Raw genomic sequence first — 23,533 nt, forward strand, 5'->3', positions numbered from 1 at the left:
CAGAATCATGTGGAACAACATGATGGTTCATTCTGTGAGACTATATTCTCACTACCTTCTCATTCTGCCCCTCTCTTTTATCTCATTTATGTTTTTGTGGTGAATGTTGGGATTTATATAAGTTTTGTTGGTTTATATAAATTTGTAATTGAGCATATTCTAACATACAGAACAAAACACACTCAGAACCAAGAGGATCACCCTCTAGGTCGCCTCTGGGAGACCATATTCTCTCTCCACCACCACTTGCTCACCACCACCCCTTTTTTCCCCTTCATCTTTGTTTTTTGTTTCTCTTTTTTTATTCTTAATTTTTTGTTTTAAAATTTGTTTTTCATTTTAGTGGCTCTTTTCTTTTGTTCTGTTCATCTTTTCCTTCTATTTTCTGGTTTCTGATCTCTTCAAAATTGTCTAGGGTGTATTTTACTTAGGTCATGCTTGATATTTTTGACTCCGCTCACTCATACAGCCACTCTGCACTGGACAAAGTGACTAGAAGGAAGAATGCACCACAAAAGAAGGAACCAAAAGCAATACTCTCTGCCACAGAATTGCTGAAAGTGGATTTAAAAACAATGTTGGAAATTCAATTCAGAAGTATAATTATAAAGTTACTGGTGGCGTTGGAAAAAAGCATCAAGGAATCTAGAGACTCTCTTACTGCAGAATTGAGATCTAATCAGGCCAAAATTAAAAATGCTTTAGCTGAGATGCAGTCCAAACTGGATGCTTTAACTGCTCGGGTTGATAAGGTGAAAGAGAGAGTGCGGGACAAAGAAAACAAGGTGATGGAAAGTAAGGGAGCTGAGGAAAAAAAGAGAAAAACAATTAAGACCCCATGAGGAAAAGCTTAGGTAAATAAATGATAGCTTGAGAAAGAAGACTATATGTCTTATTGGGATTCCAGAAGAGGCTGAGAGAGAGAGAGCAAGAGGACCAAAAGTATACTTGAACAAGTCATAGCTGAAAAATTCCTAAATCTGGGGAAGGAAACAGGCATTCAGATCCAACAGATAGGAATCCCCCAAAATCAATAAAAAAAAAAACATTCAACACCGTGACATTTAATAGTGAAACTTGCAAATTTCAAAGATAAAGAGAAAATTCTTAAAGCAGCTCCAGACGAGATTCCTAACTTATATGGGGAGAAATAACAGATTAACAGCAGACCTCTCCACAGAGACCTGGCAGGCCAGAAAGGGCTTGCAGGATATATTCAGGGTCCTAAATGGGAAGAACATGCAGCCAAGAATACTATACACAGCAAGGCTCTCATTCAGAATAGAAGGAGAGATAAAGAGCTTCCAGGATAGGCAGAAACTGAAAGAATATGTGACCACCAAACCAGCTCTGTAGGAAATATTAAGGGGGACCCTGTAAAAGAAAGAAGGAGCACAAGGAAACAATCCACACAGACAGGGACTGAATAGGTATTATGATGACACTAAATTCATCTTTCAACAGTTACTCTGAACATGAATGGGCCTAATGATCCCATCAAAAGACACAGGGTTTCAGACTGGATAAGAAAGCAAGACCTATCTACACGCTGTCTGCAAGAGACTCATTTTAGACCGAAGGACACCTACAGCCTGAAAATGAAGGAGTGGAGAACCATTGACCATTCAAATGGTCCTCCAAAGAAAGCAGGGGTAGCCATCCTCATATCAGATAAATTAGAGTTTATCCCAAAGACTGTAGTCTTTTGTCCAAAGACTGTAGTAGTAGATGAAGAGGGACACTACATCATACTTAAAGGATCTATCCAACAAGACGACCTAACAATCATGAATATTTATGCTCCTAATGTGGGAGCTGCCAAGTATATCAATCAATTAACCAAAGTAAAGACATACTTAGATAATGATACACTAATAGTAGGAGACTTCAACAAGGCACTATCAGCAAAAGAAAGATCTTCTAAGCAGAACATCACTAGAAACAAGGGCCTTCAATGATACACTGAACCAAATAGATTTCACAGATATTTACAGAACTTTCCATCTGAATGCAACTGAATACACATTCTTCTCAAGTGCACATGGAACTTTCTCCAGAATAGAGCACATACTGGGTCACAAATCAGGCCTCAACTGATACCAAAAGGTTGGGATTGTCCCCCTGCATATTTTCAGACCATAATGCTCTGAAACTAGAACTCAATCACAAAAAGAAACTTGAAAGAAACTCAAACACATGGAGGTTAAAGAGCATCCTACTAAAAGATGAATGGGTCAACCAGGATATTAGAGAAGAATTAAAAGATTCATGGGAACTATTGAAAATTAAAATACAATTGTTCAAAATCTTTGGACTACAGCAAAAGCAGTCCTAAGAGAGAAATACATTGCAATACAAAAATAATTGGAAAAAGCTCAAATACACAAGCTAATCTCACACTTTAAGGAATTGGAGAAAGAACAGCAAATAAAGTCTAAGCCAAGCAGGAGAAGAGAAACAATAAAGATTAGAGCAGAACTCAATGAAATAGAGACCAGAAGAACTGTAGGACAGATCAATAAATCCAGAAGCTGGTTCTTTGAAAGATTAATAAGATTGATAAACCCCAAGACAGTCTTATTAAAAAGAAAAAAGACTCAAATTAATAAAATCACAAACAAAAGAGGAGAGATTCCAACCAATACCAAGGAAATGCAAAAGATTTCAAAAACATATTATGAGCAGCTATACACCAATAAATTAGGCAATCTAGAAGAAATGGATGCATTTCTGGAAAACCACAAATTACCAAAACTGGAACAGGAAGAAATAGAAAACCTGAACAGGCTGATAACTGGGAGGAAATTGAAACAGTCATCAAAAACCTTCCAAGACACAAAAGTCCAGGGCCAGATGGCTTCCCAGGGGAATTCTATCAAAAGTTTAAAGAAGAAACAATACCTATTCTACTAAAGCTGTTTCAAAGGATAGAAAGGGAAGGAGTGTTTTCAAACTCATTCTTTGAAGCCAGCATTACATTGATCCCAAAACCAGACAAAGACCCCACCAAAAAGGAGAATTATAGACCAACACCCCTGATGAACACAGATGCAAAAATTCTCAACAAGATACTAACCAATAGGATCCAACCGTACATTAAGAGGATTAATCACCAGGACCAAGTGGGATTTATCCCCAGGATACAAGGCTGGTTCAACACTCGTAAAGCAATCGACGTGATGGATCACATCAACAAGAGAAAAAACAAGAACCATAAGACCCTCTCATTACATGCAGAGAAAGCATTTGACAAAATACAGCCTCTATTCCTGATCAAAACTCTTCAGAGTGTGGGGATAGAGGGAACATTCCTCAACATCTTAAAAGCCATCTACGAAAAGCCCACAGCAAATATCATTCTCAATGGGGAAGCACTGGGAGCCTTTCCCCTAAGAGCAGGAACATGACAGGGATGTCCACTCTCACTATTCAACATAGCACTAGAAGTCCCAGCCTCAGGAATTAGGCAACAAAAAGAAATAAAAGGCATTCAAATTGGCAAAGAGAAATCAAACTCCCCGTCTTCACAGATGACATGATACTGTACCTAAAAAACCCAAAGCCTCCACCCCAAGATTGCTAGAACTCATACAGCAATTCGGCAATGTGGCAGGATACAAAATCAATGCCCAGAAGTCAGTGGCATTTCTCTAACAATGAGACTGAAGAAAGAGAAATTAAGGAGTCAATCCCATTTACAATTGCACCCAAAAGCATAAGATACCTAGGAATAAACCTAACCAAAAAGGTGAAGGAGTTTATACCTAAAAACTACAGAACACTTCTGAAAGAAATTGAAGAAGACACAAAGAGATGGAAAAATATTTCATGCCCATGGATTCGAAGAATTAATATAGTGAAATGTCTATGCTACCCAGGGCAATTTACATGTTCAATGCAATCCCTATCAGAATACCATAGACTTTCTTCAGAGAGTTGGAACAAATAATCTTAAGATTTGTGTGGAATCAGAAAGACCCCGAATAGCCAGGGGAATATTGAAAAAGAAAACCAGAGCCGAGGGCATCACAAGGCCGGATTTCAGGTTGTACTACAAAGCTGTGGTCATCAAGACAGTGTGGTGCTGGCACAACAGACACACAGATCAATGGAACAGAATAGAGAACCCAGAAATGGGCCCGCAACCCTATGGTCAACTAATATTCGACAAAGGAAGAAAGACTATCCACTGGAAAAAAGACAGTCTCTTCAATAAATGGTGCTGGGAAAATTGGACATCCACATGCAGAAGAATGAAACTGGACCATTCTCTTACACCAGACACCAAGATACACTCAAAATGGATGAAAGATCTAAATGTAAGACAAGAATCCATCAAAATCCTAGAGGAGAACCCAGGCAACACCCTTTTTGAACTTGGCCACAGCAACTTCTTGCAAGATACATCTCTGAAGGCAAGGGAAACAGAAGCAAAAACGAACTATTGGGACTTAAGAAGATTCTGCACAGTAAAAGAAATAGTCAACAAAACTAAAAGACAACCTATAGATGGGAGAAGATATTTGCAGATGACCTATCAGATAAAGGGCTAGTGTCCAGGATCTATAAAGAACTTATTAAACTCAACAGCAAAGAAACAAACAATCCAATCATGAAATGGGCAAAAGACATGAACAGGAATCTCACAGAGGAAGACACAGACATGGCCAACATGCACATGAGAAAATGCTCCGCATCACTGGCCATCAGGGAAATACAAATCAAAACCACAATGAGATTCCACCTCACACCAGTGAGAATGAGGAGAATTAACAAGGCAGGAAACCACAAATGTTGGAGAGGATGTGGAGAAAGGGGAACCCTCCTGCACTGTTGGTGGGAATGTGAACTGGTGCAGCCACTCTGGAAAACTGTGTGGAGGTTCCTCAAAGAGTTAAAAATAGACCTGCCCTACGACCCAGCAATTGCACAGGAGGAAACAGGAGAAGGATCCTAGGGTCATGGTAGATGGTTTTCCCCTTATACCCAGACCTTTCTCAGTCCTACCCGAACTCTTTTCATGCTCGATGTGAGTGATTTTCTGAGGAAACCCGTACAAGAGCAAAGCTATATTCACAGGGTATGTCATTGTTGCTAAAACCTTACAAGCCTCAGAAGTTATCTGAGTTACAAAATTAAAGATAAAATACCTTCAGCATTCCAGGGGCCCTTAGAGGGAGCACAGAAGAACTTCCACAGCTAGTTGGTTAGTGCTACTTATCAGCAGGGCAAGAAAGCGGAGCATGCAATCTTCCTGGCTTCTGGAAAGAAGACTATCACATATTTGTGGGAAATAAGTCTGTAAATGTGTGCAGTTTTCCTCACATAGACAGACAGAGATGGAGGAACAGAGAGAGACAGAGATTAAAATAAGAATTGTCAACTGGCATCATTGGGGAGGACGTGACTTGTTGGGAGGAGCAGCTCTTAAAGTCCCACAGGATATAGCCCTACTGCATCATCCTAAGGGTCCAGCTTCCCACCAGGAAATATTCTAGGAATGGAGGAAAAGAGTTCTGGTAAAAGAATTAAAAGAATGATGTAAATTAAGAAAAACAAACATTCCTGTGTGCTGGAGAACTTTACTTCAAAAAGACAGTTATGATACTGTACCACAGCCTGCACGTATCACGGCTGCGTAGTTCAAAAAGTAAAGCCTAAAATATTGAGTCAAGAATGATTAGAAAATATTGTATTTTAACGGATCCAGCATACTTTAGCTCACACTTGCGCAGAGAATATGGTCAGATACTCGGAGAGATTAAGTACTTCTTTCGGCCATTGTATATGTAATGCAACCTATGTTCTTATCAGGTAATTCTATTCTCTTTAAAACAAGATAAATTCAAAATAGCACTATTTTATTACTGTCGGCCAACCCTGTCCATTTTTATATATATACTCAGAAGTACATATATTGAACATCTAAGAAGTTCAAAACTGGAAATGCAAGTGATACAGAGGATCTGACTGCATTATAAAACAAGCCACCCACTACAACTGTATAGCGATGAAAAGGTAACTTTCAGATGTAAAAAATACAAAGACTTACACTTTTACTTGGCTAAAAGCAAGGAAACTTCAAAACCATATTTATTAGCATATTGATAATAACCTAAAACAATTTTACTTTTAAATTTATCTGCCTTGTAATTTTGAGAAACGAACCAAGCTGTATGGTATTTTTGGCAAATAGTAAATTGATTTTGAAAATTCAAAGCCTTACAAAGTACTATTACTTCCATTTCAATGGTCATAAAACGTTCCCTATATTTTTGCCTGTTTTAATTTTTGAGAAATCAGAGCTCTGCTAATATCATTCAAATCCGTGTTAATATTCTATGGCAATTATTGTAAAAGCTTATTCTGATTTTCAGCAAAGTGTTTCCTTTACACTATGTACCCAAAAGGTAAATAAGCTAGTTACTCAGACCTTTTGTTTTATTTAATGTATAGTGCAGGACCTTCTTTCCTATTTAATGCTCAGAGGTATGTGTCAGCACGGTACAGAACATAAAATCAGCTCTTCAGAAAACTAGTTTGCAAGATTTTCTGTTCCTTAGGTACATACACCCTTGCTGCTTGTGCATATTTACATACATTTATGGAGAGTACTGGAGAACTGTCGCTACACTTTCTCTGATGAGAGTCCTATGCTAATTGAGGATTATGAGGATAGAGAGATAACAACTCCCTTTTTTCTTAATCAGTATGTGAGTTATTACTTTTTCAAAAATGCCCTGTGCCTCGGCGTTTCAGAGCATAGCTTCACTGAGAACTTGAGAAAGGATGTACATAACACAGCATCGCCAGTGCTTACGGAGCAGAGACCTTATGATCTTAGTCGATGTGCTGGGTGACGTTATATGTTTTTTTTTGTTTCATGAACCCTACAGGCAGGCCACTATGTGGGATTTCAGAGTTTTGGAAATAAACTGATTTATTGATCTATTTATCTATAGTGAAGCCCTTTTCAACAGCCAAGAAATAACAGAAAGGAACCTTTATCTAAGCAAACTTCCCAAGCACCTCCCCAGATGTTAGTCCTAGGTAGAGCCAGCTTAGGATCTTTGAGAAACAGGTTTGGAAAAGGAATCTATTCACGGTCACAACACTGCAGACTTCTCAGGGAATGAGGACTCCCCTCCTATCTATTCAGTAATTCATTCACATTTATGGACCACCCATTATGTGTTCAATTATTCTCACATCAGCCTGTGCTTTTCTCTACTCAATCCTCCAGGCAATCCCCCAGGGCCCCAGAGTCAGACTGGCCTTACTTTGGGTCCTATTGATCTATACAAGGGAGATTGGTCCCAAACAGACTACAGATCTAGAAGTGACCTAAGAGAGCGTCCATCCTAACCTTCCCCAGAGAGGCTGATGGAGGCTAAGCCGTTGCCAAGCTCATGCCTGTTCTGCCTCAGGGCCAAGTGATCCAGCACTGGGTCCACCCACAGTGTCACCACGCTTCCTTCTGAGACATCCAACTTCAGAAATTTCAAGATTTCCAGCTTCACCATCAGGATCCTCCTGTTCATTATATCCTGGTCTCTATGTTGTATCTCGACCCTGTATGTGTCAAGGAAGAGAGAGACTCAGAAGAGGCTTTCCTGCGATGTCACCTAGTACAGGGTTTCCAAACCTGTCTGATCATCAAAATCACTGGGGGGAATATTCATAACTCAGATTCCTGGTTCAACGCACACCCCCAGAGTGATCATACTGAACAACAGAGACCACAAACCCAGAAGAAGGCCTTCAATTTCCCTCCAACTACAGATAATGGAACCAGGATCTTCAGATGGTGATATTTCAGCCTGGGGCACTCGGTCCTCATTCAGAGGGAGGCCTGATTAGAATTTCTAAAGCTTTAGCACTATTACTCAGCCATTAGAAATGACAAATACCCACCATCTGCTTCAAGGTGGATGGACCTGGAGGGTATTATGCTGAGTGAAGTCAATCAGAGAAGGACAAACATTATATGTTCTCATTCATTTAGGTAATATAAATAATAGTGAAAGGGAATAAAGGGGAAAGGAGAAAAATGAGTGGGAAATATCAGAAAGGGAGACAGAACATGAGAGCCTCCTAACTCTGGGAAACGAACTAGGGGTGGTGGAAGGGGAGGAGGGTGGGGGGTGGGGGTGACTGGATGATGGGCACTGAGGGGGGCACTTGACGGGATGAGCACTGGGTGTTATTCTGTATGTTGGCAAATTGAACACCAATAAAAAATAAATTTATTATTAAAAAAGACTTTTTTTCTCTGAGATGCCTATTATAGCATTGGTCATTTTCCTTTTGAGACGTTTACTTTTTGCTTATTGATTTGTGACACTTTTTTAATAATAAAAAATTAGCTCTTTGTCATAAAAAATTTTAAAAAAAGCTTTAGCACGATGGCTCTAAATACACAAGCATTTCTTTTTGGTACGAGGCTGAGTATAAATAAGACATATTAAGCAGTGGGTGTTCAATAAAGGCAAACTTTTAGCCTGAAAAGAGGATGCATGTGGTTTCTGCCTGAATGTCATCAAGTCTAGTTACAAGTTACAAGTCCAGTCCTGGATGGGTCCAGCTAATTCTTTCTTGAGTAGTTGATAATGAATAATCTAGTACATCTGCCAATTCTAAGCAGTTTGTGCCTGAAGAGACTCTCAGCACCAGACCCTTGGAAAGACAGGATTCTGGGAATTAAATATTACCAGGAAAAGGACCGGGCCCAGAAAAGGTGGCAGGCAGCTGAGGGAGCTTTATTTGATTCTCTATAACTTCAGCTCTAATTGGGGGAGAGAGTGACTCACACTTGTGTGTCTAAATAATTTATATAACCTTTCTCTCAGGCTGTGTAAACAGAAGTGATCACATTAACTTTTTCAACACTAGAGATAGAAACACTTAATAGCTTCATATAGGAAAGAGGAAATGAAGCTAAGAGAAAATGAGTAATTATCCCAAGGAATGAAGCACAAAGAAGATAAGTAATTATTTTGAGGTTAGAGAAGAATTTGTACTCTGATTTTAGAAAAAGTGTCTTCCTTTAAAATGACCAAAAACACTCGTAGAAACAGAGGAAGGTCATAGCAGACGTGGAAGATAGGAATAAGAGTAAAACTGTAATAGTGACAAGCTTGAGGAAATAAATGTGGAGTCTTGGTGACTAATCTAGATGACTAATGTATGTTTAAAATAAAAAAACTGGAAACAACCCAGATGTCCTTCAATGGTTATATGATTAACCAAACTGTTGTACATCCACACCATGAAACCCTACTAAGCAATATACAGGAACAAAATATTTATATACACAATAATTTAGATAGATCTCAGGGGAAATATGTTGAATAAAAAACCTCAAAAGGTCAAATACTGTATTATTCCATTTATACAACATCTTGAAATAACGAAATTGTAGAGCTGGAGAATGAGTTGGCGGTGGCCAAGAGTTAGGGAAGGGATTGGGGCCTATGTTGTGTGGTCTCCCAAATAGAGCACAAAGGATCCTTGTAATAGAACAGTCCTCTGCTCCGTACCCTGATGTGGTGCTGCTCACTGAAATCTGCATCCATCAAGGAACTAAAATGCACACACAGAAAAGAGTGCAGGTAAAACAGTGAAATCTGAATGAGATTTGTGGATTAAAGCAGCCAATTTCCTGGTCGTGATATTGTACTGTAATTTTTCAAAATGTCCTCATTGGGGGAACTTGGGTGATGAGTGCCTGGAGTCGATCTGCATTGCTTCTTACAACCCCATGTGAATTTACAATTGTCTCAAAGTAAAATAAAGTTCTCAAAAAAGACACAGTGGATATACTTAAGAAGATGTTCAACAGGAAAGTATGAAAGAAAGAAAGGTAGGTGAGCCATAAATACCAAGTCCATCTAAAATACCTAACTCTGGGAAACAGAACTAGGGGGGGTAGAAGGGGAAGTGGGTGGGGGGTGGGGGTGACTGGGTGACAGGCACTGAGGGGGGCACTTGACGGGATGAGCACTGGGTGTTATGCTATATGTTGGCAAATTGAACACCAATAAAAAATAAATTTATTAAATAAATAAATAAATAAATAAATAATAAATCCACTGCACTGAAAAAATAAAATAAAATAAATAAAATAAAAAATAAAATAATAAAATAAAATAAAATACCTTAGAGTACCCCAACCTTCCCTTTCTGATGTATTGCATCAGAAATCATGCTAGTAGCAAAAAATACATTTAAATAGTAACCCTTGCACATACAAACTGTGTTCTGAGATGGGGAGAGAAGATAGTAACCCTCGCAACAAACTGTGTTCTGAGATGGGGAGAGAAGGATGTGTTTTTATTTTTTATTTATTTATTTATTTTTTTTTTTTTAAGGATGTGTTTTTAAATGTAGGTTTTGTTATTATTATTATTCAGGTACAGTGAGGCCAAAGATCAAGAAACGGTGGCCACTCTTACTCACAGTCCCTGCGAGTAGGGGCAGGCCCTGCCATGCACGGCCACACAGGTTAGCACAGGACTGGTCAGCAGACAGGAGCGGCGAAGGGGAAAAATGGAGCAGAGACTTTCCTGGGGCTTTCACAGGGGATGGATGTAGGCACATGGGGGGGTGCACAGGCTTGAGGCTCACCAGCTGAGTAGCTCCAGCGAGCTTGGGCAAGTGGGCAGGGGTAGACACCGGATTCGCTGTCTTTCACTTGAGAGGCCCAGTCCCCAGGGAGTTGTTCACTACGGCTAAGGATTAGCTAAGCACAAGAGGGACAGTCCCTCGGGGGTCAGCGAGGCCCCAGATGTCAAATCATCTGAATAAAAAGGCAGACTTAATTCAGAGCACTGTGGACCACCGCCTATGCAGAGCAGACCTCTTTCTCCACTGCCTTTCACACACTTCATCAGGCAGGAAGAAACGTTTGAGTGAAAAGACCTCCTGATGTCTCCAGTGACCATTTCTTCTACACTATGGAACCTACAGCTTGTAAGTTGTTTCCTGGCTTTTGTCAACAGCAAGATCAAACCCAGATATTTAAGTTTTCACGTGTGTGTATTCTCTGTCTGACCAGCCACGGCTCACGAGCCAGAGTGCTTTCTGTCACTGTGGTATCTGTAGTATTTAGATCTGCGCTGACCCCACAATCAGGACTCCCTAACGAACTGCAAGATCCTTGATGACCAGCTATCATCAGGATAGATTCCTTGAAACACCTTCCCTTTCCCCAGAAGTAGCACCTGCTCAGCGTGGGTGCTCTCCGCCCCAGCCCTCACCGACTCTTACCCTGAGAGAGAAGCTGAATGACAGATTAGTGACTTTAGGAGAAAGAGTGGAGTCCGCTCAGTTCAGGCGTCCCGTGCATCTTTCAGATCTCTCTGCACGCACACGAGTGGAGCCTTGGCCATGTGGTAAGTTGAAGGGATCTGCAGCTGTCCAGCTATGCCTGGAAGTGAGTAGGTATGTTTAAAATCAAGCTCATTTGGTGATGGATCTAAAGTCCTGTCTCCAATCTGCCCCTTCAGTAACTTATCTGACCCTCGAGTTTCCACCTGAGCATCTCCTGTGCCTTATCTCTCACTTGATTCCAAACACAGGGGGAAAGAGGGTGCTATTTCTGGCCCTCCCCAAAATGCTAATAGTTATAACCAAGTCAAGAAAAACAGTCACTACTTGACTCCCAGCATGTGCCTTTATAGGATTGATTGGCTACAGTAAAAACTACGTTATCTTATGATACTTGAATTAAGAATCCTAGACTGGTCCAATATAAATAAATAAAAGTTCATTTTAGAACTTGCCAGTTCTTCACCACTTGACATAAAGACATCTAGAGTAACAAAGTTAACATTAAAGCCCTATTTAAGTTTTTAGATTCCTACAAGTATTGCTATTACACAAAAGAGATTACGATTTTTATGCAAGGTTAGGTTACAACATTGCAGTTTCCAACTTGTCCTCTCTTGGATCACTTACTCTGGAGGAACCCTACCCCCATGTCGTGAGGACACTCAAGCAGACCTGTGGAGAGAGGTCCACATGGGGAAGGACTCAGGGCACCTGCCAACACCCAGTACTAACTTGCAAGCTATGTAGCTATGAATCCCGCAGTCCCATTGAAGCATTCAGAGAACTGCAGCATCAGTCAAAATCTTGACTAAAACCTTAAAAGAAATCCCAAGACACAGCCATCCAGCTAAGCCACTCCTAAATTCTTGACCCTCAGAAACTGCGTGAGATAATACACATATATTGTTTTAAACTACAAAGCTTGGGGACAATTTGTTATGTGGCAATAGATAATAAAATGGTGAACAGCTACATAAACAAAAAAAAATTAAGCTAAGTGAAAGAAATTAAGTCCTTATGCCTAGACGTCTCCTGCTAAAACCTGGTCCTATAATCCTTAAGCACTGAGGGCCACCAGCTTTGAGGTAGGTGCATTGCCATAGCACCCTGCAGTTGGTCCAAAGGCAGTCATCATATGCTCGACTCTGCCCATTGGGAAGAGGAAAATATTCATATTTCAACTCATACACAAAGCCAGTGATGTAGGCCAAAACACACCTCTTTTTCAGAGCCCTTTTTCAGCTGTTTTATGTGACCCTAGAAAATTTACATCATTGTTTCAGTTTTTCATGCTCTTTCAATTAATTGGAAATTGTAGTTCTCATCACCAATGAGTTGGATATAGTTAGAGAGTTCTTGGAAAACTACAGTTGTTTTGTGAAATAAAAGGCACTTAGCCTAGTATGTCGAGTGTAGGTGCAAGCACAGAAACCCATTTAAATGAGCTCAGGTAAATGATAGTTTATTTTATGGATACGAATCCCATGCTATAAGGGGAATAGAACTGAAGCAACAGGTCAAGAAATCCCCCAAAAATCTCAGCTTCAAATATTCATGGAATTAAGATGTTGAGGGACCCAACAAGTACATCTCATCTGCTCTTTAAGTTTTTACTCAGTCAAAAATGTTAACACACCTGCAGGTTCAGAACCAACTGAGAGAGAGACGCAAGCATAAAATGACTACTTTCATCCTGATAAAAACTTGCTTGCATCAGAGGCTTCTGTACAATAATCATTAATTGTTAAAGCGTTTTACTTGTGCAATTATAAATATGCATTTATACTTTAGCTGACCATTATAATTTCAACCTATAAAACACATAAGGATATTGTTTTATGCCAACTTACATCTTTGAATGATACTTTATCTGAAGGTAAACATTTGAATATTAAAAATAAATATGAATGGGGGCGCCTGAGTGGCTCAGTCAAGTAAGCATCTGTCTTTGGCTCAGGCCATGATCCCAATGTGCTGGGATCGAGCCCCATGCCAGGCTCCCTGCTCAAGCAGAGAGCCTGTTTCTCCCTCCCTCTCCGCCCCTCCTCCTCGCTCATGTGTGCTCACTCTTGCTCTGTTCTCTCTCTTAAATAAGTAAAATCTTTTAAAAAGTAAGAATAAACATGAATGCCTCTTGTAATATGGACATTATCAAGCCTAATAAGTATGATGACAAATATTCATTGATTAAACAAGTCAATAATGTCAGAAATGGCACAAAATAGGTGTTTTCTATTAGTCTTCTAAAAGCTGACACTCAAGCCAAAGCCGAAGACAGTTTTTGTTGGAATTTTGAGGTCTACTCTAAAGTTCCCTATATAAAGAGAGATTAAAGGTAGAGAATAGATTGATATATAGACCAAAAGGTACTTTAGTAATGCAGAGCCTCTGAATTATCAAGGAGCCTCTCCTTCAGCCCCCTGAAATTTGGTGATTTCATCATGGGTTATAAATGGAAGGTATGCAAGGTCAAAGAAAAAATATAAAATCCATCAAATTCTGGTTCATTGATATTCAATAGTTCTTGCACAATATTGGAAAGTAAGATAATTATATAAAAACTAAAATTAGGGATTTTATGGGAAACTATGAATTTCAGTGGTTCTTATTCCCCTTCATTGTAATAAAAAATTGGTTGTATAAAATGTACACCTGGGTTTAGTCATAAGATTTTAAATCTTTCCCATTTGGAAGCACTTCACAACAATCTTTTTAAAAATATTACTAATATGCTTTGCTTGAAAGTCTTGGCATTATTTCCTGGAGGAAAAAAAAAACTATTCTGGCTTGTATGCTAAGAAGTAGCAGAGCACACTTAATGGGTAGCCTAAAGAATTGCAGAAGTATGACCTGAAAAACTTTAATTCTCTACATTTCAATGCTAGATTTTGTCTAGGTTGCTACATACTCAGAGAAGGGAAAGATTTCAACACAAACTGTTATTTTGATGTGATTAATTTCAAATCATATTAATAGACATTTTGAAATCCCTCCCCTAAAATCAAATGTCTTGTGCACTTTTTTATGCATGTAGGTATCTCCACCCCTTCTCTGTTAAAGGGCTTGAATCTTGACTCTAGCCTCACATATCTTTTCTCAACATCTGACCAAACATAGGTTCTTATCCCAACCAGAGAGTAAAACAAGTACTTCTTTTCTCAATTAAAGGTCAACGTGAATAAGCCACACTTTGCAAGCACTGTCCAGTAGCCCAGTATACATATCATATACCTTCACATCTTTTCAAATTCAAAATCCATGACAGGCTCCAGATGGTTTTCTATGTAATGTTCATATTAAGAATCCTAAGCTATTCTGCATACGTTGTTGTCAAAATCACAAAACGATTGTTTTCCAAAATAACAATGAGATCTCTCCAAACAAAGCATTCCTGTGCGGAATATGGTAAAGTCTCCAATGGACATTTCCTCCATTTTAAGAATATAGGCTTATTTAGAGCATCAAGAAGTTGACAGTATGATTTGACTGAAGAAATTGTGGGATATTTAGGGGACATAACACAATACAATCTGATATTTTCAGATTGTCTTTACTCTAAAACTTTAAAATCACAAAGGTATTGATGAACTCCTCGGCTACCAAAAGAGAGTCTTTACCAATTTATACTAACCCTGTTCAGTACATGTTACTATTGCAGATTAGTGTTTAAAAATTATACTCAGTGGATATGAGTGTTAGATGTTTATATTCTCTAACATGTACTGACATGACCAATTTGGAAGTCAGTCAATGCCCACCATTTTAAAGAGAGCCATTTAATGCCTGAATTTGTTATAATGAATTGTATTTTTCCAGAAAACTTAACAATGACTGACTGTAGGGGAAAAAGTCACACTAGAAATTGAATAGGGCCTGAAAGAATGCAATTATTGCCGTGCTTTGGGAATTGGCATAAATAAACTCTAAAGGAATTTATGTAATAAATAAAAATTTCTTTGTTTTTTTGTATTTTCTTAGAAAGTTGTTGTATTGAAATCATATTGTATTCCCTGACACCTTTTTTTGAGAAACATATGGTTTGTGCTTGTTTGTTTTTTATTGAAGTATAATACACAATGTTATATTAGCTTCAGCTGTATAGCATATTGATTCAACAATTCTATACATTACTGAATGTTTACCATAAATATAGGCACCATCTGTCACCATACAATGTTATTATAATATTATTTACTATATTCTCCATGCAGTACTTTTTATCTCTCTGGCTTATTTATTTTATAATTGTAAGTTTGTGCCTCTTAACTCCCTTTATCTATTTCACCCATCTCTCCTCCCACCTTCACTCTGGCAACTACCAGTTTGTCTCTGTATTTAAGAGTTTGATTGATTAATGAGAATAGCATCAAACTATGACACTATTCATCCTTACATTGCAAACATATATTGCTCCTTGGCATGAAGAAGTAGAGGAAGAATTTTTGCCCCTTATTCCAATTCCCATCCTTCTTGTGAAAGGTAATGTGCAGAAATTTTGCAATCCTAAAAGATGTGGTAGGTTATACTAATCTACCCAACTATTTGTGTCTTCTTCCTTTTTTAAAATATTTTATTTATTTATTCATGTAAGGCACAGAGAGAGAGGCAGAGACACAGGCAGAGGGAGGAGCAGGCTCCATGCAGGGAGCCCGACATGAGACTCGATCCCGGGATCCCAGGATCATGACTCAAGCCAAAGGCAGGCACTCAACCACTGAGCAACCCAGGTGCCCCATCTTCCTTTTTTTAAAAAAATATTTTATTTATTTATTTGACAGAGAGAAAAAGCACAACCAGGGGGAGGGGAAGAGAGAGAGGGAGAAGCAGGCTCCCCACTGAGCAGGGAGCTCAATACAGGGCTCAATCCCAAGACCCTGGAACCATGACCTGAGCCAAAGGCAGATGTTTGAGCCACCCAGGTGCTCCTATTTGTGCCTTCCTATTAGAGGATACCATATTCCTGCTGATTGCCATGGGGCTTTCAGTGTTCCCTTGGGAGAAGAACACATACCCACTCTCAATGCTCAGATGTGGTCACGTGACTTATTTTGGACACTGGAACATACCATACACCATATCCCAATGTGAGATTTAAGGGCCATTCTATGATTCAACTCTGACTCCATTTTCTTCTCTCATGGGAGTAGATGAAGGCTTTTCCCCAAATTTATATTCTGGAATGAAAACCTGAAGACAACGTAATGTGAGTAAGAAGTAAACTTTTGTTGTCTTAAGCCACTAAAATTTGGACATTGTTGGTAACTGCGGCATAAACTTAAAAAGATGAATACCCCAAACAACAAGGCTAAAGATGAGAAGCCCCTACAATAAGGATGGCAGGTTAGAAAGACAAGAGTGTTAAATTCCTTTTACCAACCTCTGATCCACCTAGCTTTAGAACTTTCAAAATATGAGACAACTAAATGTCGTTAGTGCTTAAACTTGTTAGTTAAGCTTACCTTAACTGAGGAGAGAGCTTTCCTACCTGATGCGATGTTTATACTTTCCTTCTGCTTCCTACAGTGTAAGAAGAGTCTTGCTTCTGCTCTGTGTTAGGCCCTCTCTTCCATTCTCAGGGCCATTTCTCCATCATTTGTCATTTCTCTCTGTACCGGTTCCTTCCATTTGCATTTGAGTATGATCAGATACCATCTGTTTCCAGAAGTCTATGTTAACCTATTACCATTTGCCTGATTATCAATCTACATTTGTCTCCCGATCTATAATCATCTCCGGTGTGCTATGCTTAAGTCTATCCTACCACCTAACTTTTAAGTATCCAAACACCTATACTTTATCTTATTCATCTATTTTATTGCCTATTTTCACCTTATATGTAGGTTTTTAACTATTTTCCAACAATTATTAAAGTGACACATCTACAGAGAAAATTTGGAATATTTAGGAAAGTGTAATTTTTTTATTCATAACACCTACCAAATCTATTAGAAACAAAACAGAAACTCAATAAATCTTTACTGCACAAATTAATGAAGGAATAAAAGAAGGAAATATTTAGTACTACTAGAGAGTGGTTGTGGAATGTAAGAGCATTGGAGATTAGGTTGGAATTATAGGTTGCCGTCTGATCATAGACAGCTTTGAAATTTGCATTAAATGTTAGTTCTTGGGATGCCTGGGAGGCTCAGTTGGTTAAGTGTCTGACTCTTGATTTAAGCTCAGGCCATGATATCGGGTCCTGAGATGGAGCCCTGAGTCAGGCTCTGCACTGGGTATCAAGCCTACTTATGATTCTTTCTCTCTCTCCCTCTGCCCCTCCCCCAACTCACTTATTCTCTCTCATAAACAAACAAACAAACAAACAAATGTTAGTTCTTCCCTTTGTAGGCAATGGAATACAATTGGCCCTTGAACTATATATGGGTTGAGGCATTGAACCCCTGTGCAGTCCAAAATCCGTGTATAACATTTGAGTCCCTCAAAACTTAACTATTTATAGCTTTAACTATAGAGCGGACTAGAGGCCTTACTGATAACATAAACAATAAACACATATTTTGTATGTTGTATCGATTATATATTATATTCTTATAATAATAATAAATAAATAAATATGCTAGAAAAAATAAAATGTTATTAAGAAAATCATAAGAGAAAGTACATTTATAGTACTGTACTGTACCTATAAAAAATTTCCATGTATAAGTACACGCACACAGTTCAAATCTGTCATTCAAGGCTCAACTATACTATTAAAATATTTTGAGCAAGGGGATCCCTGGGTGGCGCAGCGGTTTGGCGCCTGCCTTTGGCCCAGGGCGCGATCCTGGAGACCCGGGATCGAATCCCACGTCGGGCTCCCGGTGCATGGAGCCTGCTTCTCCCTCTGCCTGTGTCTCTGCCTCTCTCTCTCTCTCTCTCTGTATGATTATCATAAATAAATAAAAAAATTTAAAAAAATATTTTGAGCAAGAGAAAAAGCACAATTCAACCTGCACTTTAGAAAGAATGTTGGCGACATAAAGGATATGGATTGGGACAGGATAGGCTGAATAATGTGATTATATCAACCTAATAAAAATCAGGCTGAGAGATTAATCACCCAAACTAAGGAAGCAATAGTATAGGTCAAGAAAATATGATATAAGTTGCATTTAGGAAGTAGAGTTGATATAGATCAAGCATTGACTAGTTTTACAAAAGAAGAGAGACTAATTGAAAATGATGCAGTTTTCCAGCCTTGCTGGTGGTAGCATTAATGAAGACTTGAGGACAGAAGAGGGAAACTGTCCTAAAGGATGATTAAATCAGTTGTGGAAGCATTGAGACTGAAGTGTTGGCAAGTTTCAATACAGCAGTCTTTAGGATTAGTAAATATTGAGGCCAGACATAATGATCTGTGAGTTAATGCAGAGAATTAATAATTAGGAGATGGAAATGAGTATATCCCAAGGGGAAGTTGGGTTACAAAAAGAATCCAGTTAAAGACACAAGCTTACAAAATGCCTATATTTCAGAACATCTTAAAAAGAGGCACCAAGTGGAATGCTTATGAGGAGTGATTAGAAATGAAAAATCAAGAAAATATGTTCCACGGAATCTAAAAGCAGAAAGAGCAGAAGGACGGCATCTTCAAATGCTGCAAAAAAAAGAACATTGGCTCTGAACCAAAAAGTCTCTGGCATACATCATTTTTTAAAAGTAATGTCCACCACTCCCATATTCAAATAAACTGATGGTGGGATAAAAGATAAAAATGGAAAAAAAATAATTTAATATAAAGATATTAATAAGGTTGTTTGTGAACAGAAGGATTTGGTTTCCAGTTATGATGTTTTCATTGAATATATAACTTTATAAAAATCCTGTAATCCCTATGGGATCTCTGTTTATCATCTGTAACATTAATTAATAACATTGAAGAATCATTGGCTATTGTGTCTACCTCTATGAGTCTGTGTACATCATGTTTAAGTTGTAAATAAATTTGCTTTCATGAATTTAAAATGCAATATTCAATAGATATATAACTCTATCCACTGTCTCCTTCAAAACCTTATTCTGTAGAGATGAGGAGGATTTTTAGGTATTAGTCACTAATTTTCTTATGAATAATCCAGCTTTCAAGCAATAGTCAAATCAAAGTTTTACAACCTTAAAAAGTTTTTAAAAAGTAAATAAAAGCTCAAAAAGTTTAAAAACCATAATAAGATGCATATGTCCTTTTAAAAATTGTGAAATTCTTATGAATACCCTTTTAAAGCTTCATCCCTAAATCACAAAAGTATTTTTGCAAAAAAGGGTGTGGTGTGATATTTATTCACCACATTTAGGTAACATTTCTTCCAACACTTAGCAGTAATGTATCCAAAAGTCTCAATTATAGTAGGTAAATATTTCCATAAAGAACATCTGGCTTTTTGCAAAAACTTAGGTGGTTTCACTGATAGTTATTCCACTTCTCTGAGATGCTTCAAGCTCTGATGGTACAAATACACTATTCTTGGGATGCTGAAAGTTTTCCCTTCGACCTAGAAAGTAATTCTTTTTTACTTGTTTTCTCATTATTATTCTGATTCTGTTCCAAGCTTAATGGCAGTGCCAGACTTGAGATGCAGATTTTCACGTTTTCACTCACATGTATCCATCTATACATTTTCTTTATTCTCTAAGCTTTATTTTGTGCATGCATAATCTAAAAGTATAACATATTAATTAGCATCTATTATTTCTAGGCCTTGGTTCTGCTCAACTATTGTCTTGTGGCCTGAGATAGTTTATATTTATGAAGTTTGTTTTGGGGGTCAAGATGGCAGGTAGAGCACATATGGAAATCCTTCTTCTACTCTCTGAGCAATTAAAAGTGCCTAGAAGTATATAAAATACTTAGACATAATCTGTAAAGCATGAAATGAAGCCCTAATGGAAGCAAGAACACATAGCAGTAAATAGGATGTGAAGATGTAGAGCTCCAGGAAATGATAGTTAGGGATTTTAACACTTGCTCAAGCAAGAAGAGTCAAAATAGCATGTTCTAAATCTAAACAAAATTCAAAATCTGGCTGTCTGCAAGAAACTAAAAATCCCATAATTGTGTCTGTGAACACAAATCTGAATATCTCTGTCTACCAACCATGGCTACTATATCTCTAACCATGGCTTTGGTGCACAGCTTGTTTTTGGCTTCAAATTTAGTGAGTGGAAATTAGATTGTAAAATCTTCCATATTTTGTACCTACATAATAATTCCCCTGCAACCTAATATCCATGTAAAAATAAATTGATAAAGGAAAGGTGGCACACAAAGGAGCTGGTTGGCACCATTTCCCTCCTCTACTCCTCAGTATAACACAGAGCCAGCTGTAGGAAACAGCATAGTACCAAACTGGTTGCCTAACTTCCTTACACCAAGCCCCACTGTCCTGTGCTCTGAAAGGCCTACCTTTCTCAGTCAAATTTCCCTCAGTACCAGCTTCTCCCCCAGAAGACCAACGCCAACCCCTGCTTACACCACATCTCCTGAACAGAGAGATTAGCAGAGCCTCAGTTCTGGTGGAATTAGTGTCAGGTCTCATTTCGCAAGCAGACCAGAGCACACCTTGTTAAAACTTGCCGCCATCAGCCAGGAACCAAACACTGCCCATAGCAGGCAAAAAATCCTTTCCAGGTGACTGGCCTGAAGGACAAAGCAGCCAAAACACACAGCAGAGTGCACATAGCACACACTAGAGACACTCTAAAGCACTAGGCGCTGGGCACTAATTCACATCTTCTTCATAAGGCCATTACTTCCAGGAGCAGGAAACATAACTGGATTTTCTAACATGGAGAAGGCAGAGACATAGATAAAATGCCAAAATAGCGGAATTTATCCCAAATGAAAGAGCAAGATAAGGTCATGGCCAGAGATCTAAGTGAAACAGATATAACTAACATGCCTGATAGAGACTTGAAAGCAAAGACCATTAGGATACTCACTGGGCTTGAGAAAAGAATAGGAGACATCAGTGAGATCCTTACCACAAAGATAAGAGTTTAAAAAGAATCAATTGAAGATGAAGATTGCAATAAATAGACTGGAAACAGGCTGGATGCAATGAACAGAAAGCTGGAAGAAGCAGAGGAATGAATTAGTGACCTAGAAGATAAAAGAATATAATATAATGAAGCTGAACAAAAGAAAGAATTATGAGACATAAAATAGACTTGAGGAACTCAGTGACTATCAAATGTAATAACATTAATATTGTAGGAGCCCTGGAAGAAGAGAGAAAAAGGAGAAGAAAATTTATTTCAAGAAATAATAGCAGAAAACTTACCTAATCCTGGGAAGGAAACAAACATTTAGATTCAGGACACAGAGAATTCCCATCAAAATCAACAAAAGCAGACCAACACCAAGACAAATTGTAGTTAAATTTGCAAAATATAGTGATTAAAAAAATCTCAAAAACAGCAGGATAAAAGAAGTCCTTAATTTACAAGGGAAAACTGATAAGGTTGGCTGGAGATTTCTCAACAGAAACATTCTAAGCCAGAAAGGAGTGGCAGGATATATTCAAATTGCTGAGTGGGAAAAATCTGCAACCACAAATACTCTATCTGTGGTACCTGGGTGGCCTAGTCAGTTAAAGTTCTACCTTCAACACAGGTCATGATTTCAGGGTCCTGGAATTGAGCCCTGCATTGAGCTCCCAGCTAATCAGAGAGGCTGATTCTCCCTCTGCACCTCCCCCACATTCATGCATGCATGCGCTCTCTCTTTTTCTCTCCCCACTCTGTCTCTCTCAAATAAATGAATAATATCTCTTAAAAATATTCCATCCAAGAAGACTATCATTCAGAATAGAAGCAGAGATAGTTTCCCAGGCAAACAAAAACTAAAGGAGTTCATGATCATTAAACTAGCCCTGCAAGAAATATTAAAGGGGACTCCATCATGGAAAGGAGAGACCAAAAGTTAGGAAGACAAGAAAGAATCAGAGAAAATCTCTAGAAACAATAAAACAGGTAATAAAATGGCAATAAATACATATCTACCAATAATTTGGTAAAATTACTTTGGTTATTTTACAAACAATTACAACAATTACAATTATAATTACAACAAAGTAATTACAAACAATTACTTTGAATGTAAGTAGAATAAATGCTCCAGTGAGTGTCAGAATGGGTGTCAGAATGGATAAAAAAACAAAACCATCCATATGCTGAATACAAGAGAGTCATTTTATACCTAAAGCCACTTTCAGATTGAAAGTTAGAGGATGGAAAAACATTTATCAAACAAATGGATGTCAAAAGAAAGCCAGAGTGGCAATACTTATGTCAGACAAACTAGACTTTAAAACAAAGACTGTAAAAACAGACAAAAGGACACTATGTAATCATAAAGCAATCAAACAAGAAGATCTAAAAATTGTAAATATTTATGCCCCCAACATGGGAACACACAGAATATAAAGCAATTAATAAAAAATAGAAAGCAACTAATTGATAATAATACAAAAATAGTAGGGGATTTTAATACTCACTTATCAGAATGGATAGGTCATCGATACAGAAAATAAACAAGGAAAAAAATGTCTTTGAATGACATACTGGACCACATGGACTTAACAGATATATTTGGAACCTTCCACCCTACAATAGCAGAATACAAATTCTTTTCAAATGTACATGGGGCACTCCAGAAGAGATCACATATTAGGTCACAAAACAAATACAAAAAGATTGAATTCATACCATACACTTTTTCTTACCACAATACTATGAAACTAGTAGTTAACCACAAGAAGAAATTTGGAAAGACCACAAATGGAGGTTAAACAACATGCTACTAAACAATGAATGAATCAACTAGGAAATCAAAGAAGAAACTAAAAAATACATGAAAACAAATGAAAATGAATAAACAGTGGTCCAAAAGCTTTGGAATGCAGCAAAAACAGTCTTAAATGGAAAGTATATAGCAAGACAGGCCTACTGCAAGAAGCAAGAAAATCTCAAACAACCTAACCTACAACTAAAGGAGCGAGAAAAAGAGCAACAAATGAAGCCTAAAGCCAGCAGAGGGAAGGAAATAATACAGATTAGAAAAGAAATAAATGATACAGAAAGTAACGAAAAGAAAGGCAATAAAATAGATCAATGAAACCAGGAGCTAGTTCTTACAAAAATTAATAAAATTGACAAACTTTCAGCCAGAATTATAAAAAAGAAAAGAGAAAGGAACCAAATA

Source organism: Vulpes lagopus, chromosome 10, assembly GCF_018345385.1.
Source record: "Vulpes lagopus strain Blue_001 chromosome 10, ASM1834538v1, whole genome shotgun sequence".
In the NCBI taxonomy this organism is placed as follows: Eukaryota; Metazoa; Chordata; class Mammalia; order Carnivora; family Canidae; genus Vulpes; species Vulpes lagopus.